Source organism: Rattus norvegicus, chromosome 14 (assembly GCF_036323735.1).
Source record: "Rattus norvegicus strain BN/NHsdMcwi chromosome 14, GRCr8, whole genome shotgun sequence".
NCBI classification, from domain to species: Eukaryota; Metazoa; Chordata; class Mammalia; order Rodentia; family Muridae; genus Rattus; species Rattus norvegicus.
This window is the reverse complement of record NC_086032.1, coordinates 79,426,016-79,432,050: the sequence shown is the minus strand read 5'-3', so window position 1 is coordinate 79,432,050 and position 6,035 is coordinate 79,426,016.

Genomic DNA, 6,035 nt, shown 5'->3' with positions numbered 1-6,035 from the left:
CTCCGGGCTGAAGGGAGTTGTGGGGAAGCCAGGTGACAGGCTGGCAGCTCTCATTCTGAGGCGTCTGAGTCCCCCTGGGCTCAGCGCACTCAGGAACAGCCCACTGGTCTGTCCCTCTGCCACACAGCTCCTCGGCCACAGATAGAGCCTCAGTGAAGACTCCAGTGTCACTGAGACCTGGTCATCTGTGCCTTGTGTCATCTGTAAGGTTAGCAGTACCCACTCCACACAAGGTCGTGTGGACTGTGCTGTGAGAGTCGGAATTAACCACACTTTTTGGCTCGATAATATTGAGACCCAGAAGATGGAAGGACAAGAATGAGAGGAAAACCCATCCACTCTTACCAGCTTTGGCAACTCACAGTCAGTCTGCTCCAAAACAATAGCCAGCCCTTTCTCCTCTGCTCCTCCCGAACCTTGTCTTTGTCCAGAGTATCCATGCTACGCAGACTACCCTTCTGCCAGTCAGTCATTTCTCACTGTTTCCATATCCTGTGCCCGTGCTCATGTACAGGATTGAGACTATTTGTGGCTTCGGGTACCCAGTAGGGCCTTGCCATGTGACTGCCCCCTCCACACGCACACACACACACACGGATACGCAGGGACTACTGATTTCTTATTTTTAAGTCAGGTTTTAGAAGCAACTCGGATGCAGCACTAAAGGATTCCTAATGCTGGCTGGTAAGTTACAGCCCAGGCAGATCTGGCTGCCCACAGGGAATGACTGTGAACTTGGCCCTGGGACTAAGTGGACACACCAGACTGGGGTGCAGCGGCTGTAATGGAGGAGGGAGAAGTCAAGCTGAGACAAACAGACATGACTTAGGGGTTAAGAGCGGTTGGCCTTATGGTTCTCAGTAAAGCAGTGCACACTGCTCTACAGTCAAGTTCACTCCTAGGTGCTGTAGTTCCAATGTGAATCTAAATGGCCACTTCAAATTTCAAATTCCCCATGATAGCATGTAGAAGTCTCTATCCTACATATCCTACAATTGGCCAACCCCCCCTTTTAAAAAAATTTTTTTTGTATTTATTTATTTTATGTATGTAAGTATATTGTAGCTGTCTTCAGACACACCAGAAGAGGGCACTACATCTCATTACAGATGGTTGTGAGCCACCATGTGGTTGCTGGGAATTGAACTCAGGACCTCTGGAAGAGCAGTCAGTGCTCTTAACCACTGAGCCATCTCTCCAGCCCCAACCCCCCACCCTTTTTTTTTTTTTTAAAGATTCTACTAAATCTTCAACATGGATGAGCACATTGCACATCCATAAAGACAGTTTCCCTCCTTCATAATTGTTAGGTGAAACCCCTGTACAAGCTCAGAAACCCCATCTCCCCTCCCTCCTCCAACCCGCACCGCACAGAGAATGCTCCCCTGCCCACATGGAGAAAACTCTGGGCTAACACGGCATCGCTCCTTGTCTCCCCGGTTCCGACAACCCATCCAAGAGTACCTGCCCAGGGGTTCAGTTTTTGATCATGTATGGGCACCGTCCCAGCTCCTAGCTGGCATGTCATCACCTCTCACCTAACTCTATAATACCCCGTCACTTTAGCCTGGATGTATGACTTCACTGATCTCTACCTGTGAGATCAGCCAACCCTCCTGAGAGCTGCCTCCTAATAAACCTGCCTTTATCTAATTTTAATCTGATCTAATCTATATCTGGGTCACCAGGAGAGAGAAAACACCTATCAATAATAATCTGAATTCTCCTCCTCTTCCTCCTGCTCCTCCTTCTTGATTTTTCTTGTTTTGTCAAAGATTTTTGCATAATTATTAAGGCAGTTTTGTGGATTCTCCCCTATAATGTATTATCGTAACAAATTGCATTAATTTTTTAATTAAAAATTATTATTACTGGTGTGTGTGTGTAGGGTGCATATGTGCATAGGTGGAGGTCCAAGGATCTAGTCTTGGCATGACCCTTGTTTTCCTTGGGCTGAAACTCAAGGTTAGCAGTGCTTTGTGGCAGATGGTTGCCTTGACAACTGAAATAGTGTCTCAGGGTTACTATTCTTGTGATAAAACACCAAAACCAGAAGAAAGTTGGGGAGGAAGTGTTGATTTGGCTTACACTTCCATACCACTGTTCTTCATGAAAAGAACTTAGGACAGGAAATCAAACAGGGCAGGAACCTGGAAGCAGGTAATGAAGAGGAAGCCACAAAGGGGTGATATTATTGTCTTGCTTTCCATGGCTTGCTCAACTTGCTTTCTTACAGAACACAGGGCCACCAGTCAGGGATGGTACTACCAACCGTTGACTGGGCCCTTCCCCATCAATCACTAATTAGGTAAATGGCTTAATGCCAGATCTCATGGAGGCATTTTCTCAATTGAGGTTCCTCTTTTCAGATAACTCTAGTTTGTGTCAAGTTGACATAAAGCTAACCAGCACAATTGACCCCTTGTTAACTTGTCACACAAATACATCATTAAGCCATAACCTTTCCTTTCTTGTTCTTCCCCCAAATCACATATTACTACCAACACTACAATATAAACATTCCAAATTTTAAAAGTCCTACAGTCTTTACAAATTCAAATACTTAAAAATTCAGTCTCTGCAGATAGAGGTATAGCATGGCTATTCTCTGAAAGGCTCCGGCCAGCAGCTGACTCAGACAGATGTAGAGACCTACAACCAAACAATGGATGGAGCTTGGGGACTCTTATGGAAGAGTTGAGGGAAGGACTGTGGGCTCCGAAGGGAACAGGAACTCCACAAGAAGACCAACAGAGTCACTAATCTGGACCCTTAGGGCTCTCAGAGACTGAACCACCAACCAAAGTGCATACACTGGCTGGACCTAGACACCCTGCACATAGGTAGTAGATGTGCTGTTTGGTCTTCATGTGGGTCCCAAACAACTGGAGCGGGGGCTATCCCAAAAGCTGTTGTCTGTCTGTGGGATATGTTCTTCTAGCTGGGCTTCCTTGTCTGGCCTCAGTGGGAGAGGATGAACCTAGCTCTTCAGGGACTTGATGTGCCAGGGTGGGGGGATACCCAGGGGAAACCTTCATCCTATCAGAGGAGAAGGGGAAAGGGAGGGGGTAGGATTGTGGGAGAAGGTGACTGGGAGGGGCATCGATGGGGACATAAAGTAAATAAATAAAAATAAAAAATTCAGTCTCTTTAAAATCCAAAGTCCTTTAAAATTTAAAGTCTCTCATCTGTGAGTTCCTTTAAAAACCAAATTCTTTCTTATTTCAAGAGGGAAGAACCAGGACACATCACAACCAAATCAAAGCAAAACCGAACTCCAGCAATAAACTCCAGCAGTATAAATAACTCAGTGCCAGCGTCTGGTAGTCACTCAGAATCCGGGCCCCTCAAGGACTTGAAAGGTCACTTCTGTGGCTCCTCCCTGTGCAACAAACAACTTGTCTTTTGGGATCTGGTGGGTTCCACTTTGCTGCCGCTGCTGTTCTTGGTAGTCATCCCATGGCACTGGCATCTCCAAACTGCTGGGGTATGCTGCTGCCAACTGGCTCTCCTGGGCTCCCTTCAGGGACTCCAGTTCTGCCACACACTGCCAAGCCTCCGCTGCTCTGCACGACTCCCGGACGCCTTTAAAATATCATCTGGGTAACTCTCACACTACCAAGTTCAGCTGCTAGTGTGAGGTGTGACTGTGGCTGCCTCTGGATCACAGATTCTGCGTATTGATTCTAAAGGAACACTTTTCCAGATTATTTCGCCTCAATGATCCTAGTCTCTTCTTAACCTCTGAGCCACCTCCCCAGCCCTCCTAGTCTCTTCTAGCCCAAGAGACCATCCAGTCAGGATGGTCACAACAACACTATACTATTTCCTGGTACCAACTTGTCTTACGGTTTCTATTGCTGGGATGAAATACCATAACCAAGGCAAACTGGGGAGGAAAGGGTTTATTTCAGTTTACATTTTCAGGTGATAGTCTATCACACACAAGTCAGACCAGGAACTCAAGCAGGGCAGAAATCTGGAAGCAGGAGCTGACGCAAAGGCCATGGAGGGTGCTGCTTACTGGCTTGCTCAGCCTGCTTTCTTATGCTCAGGCTTTCCCCCAACCAGGAAAACACCTTACTGCCAGTTCTTATGGAGGCATTTTCTCAGGTTCCCTCGTTACAAATAACCCTAGCTTGTGTTGACAGAAAACTATCCAGCAGTTAGACTGAAGACCTCATAGGAAGCAGCAAGAAGAAATACTGTGAGGTCTCAGACAATCCAGAAAGGCATCCAGGCTGTCTCCCTTCTCTGCTACTGAAGATCGGCTTCAGTCCGGGGCACAGCCTCAACTTCCCCACCCCTGGGAATGGAAACCCTAAGTTGGCAACCCCAGCTCAGATTCTTAGAGGTCCCTGCCAGTCAGGTCTGCTCCATGTCCTGTCCAGCCTGCAGTTCACCCAACTAGGAGGAGCCACACTTCCTCCTAGCTATGCTGAGTTATGAAGCCATAACTCAGTTACCAGTTGGCACAGACTTGATCCCAGCCCAGTTCCTAGCCTTTGGACGGTGATTGGATTGATTCTAGAACCCTTTCAACTCTGCATGTAGCTGGAGGAGGGAGGGAGGGAATAGAAAGGAGGGGGAGGAAATGGCCTCATAACTCCGTAGGAGGCTCTGGGTGGCTCTCTGGAGACTCCACCCCTCACACCCCTCCCTCTTGGGCTTTTCTTTGTTTGCTCTGGAGTGGCCCATAGCAGAACAAATCACTGCCACATGACCCTGGATTTCTGCAAAGCCAAGCAGACGTCCTTTTTTGTTCTCTGCTCAATGAAGATGCAGCCTAGTTGATGGTTAGGGAGTCTTAAGGGCTCAGGTAGGAAGAAAGGCATAATGTACTGTAGAAGACAGCCTCACTCATGAAAAGTGCAGCTTGTCTCTGGCTCTGTACTATCACCAGAATGACTGCTGGTCCTGCAAGCCAGGAAAGAAGCTAGTGTGTTGCAGGTCTATGGTTCCTGGGTCACAGGCTGATTTCTTGACTGGTTGCCATATGGGCCATGCTGTGGAAGCTCCATCCCAGGCCAGCAAATGTTGCAGTTCTTCTTGGCTGCCCTCTACAGGGGAGCCTCAGTGTGCTGGGCCAGTAAACAGGCCCTACCCAACCAGGCTAGCAGTTTCTCCATTTGGAGCTCCAACGGCTTCACTCGCTCAAAAACTGGCTTGAGGTCTGCAGACGTGGGTCCGTTGGAGCCTCTCTGTTGGAGGCCAGGAGCCAGGCCTGCAGCCCTCCCCCGCCCTGGTTTCTCTGCTCACGTGGCACAAGTGCGCACTCAGCACTTTGGCAGAACTGCCCTGGCTGAGGGAGAAGGAACTGGCCAGGACCCTGGAATCTGGCAGAGCCCAGAATTCCAGTTGGCTCAGTGTGCCCTTCTGCCTGGTGTGGCGATGGTTCTGGCTTGTACTTTGGTTTTAGCCGACTTAGCCAGGGTACTAGCTAATGGGAACAGCCAGAAGGTTCTGAGAAATCTGTTTCACCCCCACTGCTGAAGCCATCTCTGTACCCAGGGCCTGCAGTGGTGTTGGGGATGCTCTAAGAGCTTTACAACCCCCTGCACCTGTAGTCTCAGGCAGGTTCTGGTTCACTTGAGCATCAGAGCATGTCAGCCCATCTGCTCTGGTGATATAGATTACTGTGTAGCCTTGACACAGGACTTGCCATCTGTGTCTCCCAACTTGTCATCTGGTAGAAGGGTAACTGGGGATACCATTTTTTGGGCCATCCAGGTGGCTCAGGATTAAGTCTGGAACTTTCCTCTAAGGTCCAAAGAGTCTGAGCCTAAGACCCAAGTGCACTGCTGGCTATCCAGGACCTTTTCATTACGTATCTGAGGCCATAGTCCTTGATGCTAGAATGACCTCTGGCCTCCTACTTGGTCTCATCAGGTGGTGTTCTGCTCCATGAGACCTATCTGGGCCAGCTTAAAGCCAGCCAGTGTCTGAAACCAAGTGACTTCTGGGACTCTGGCTTTGGCTCTAGGGTAACCTCTCTGCTCTTCCAGTTCTTAAGGGGCTCTCAGGATACCTGGCTT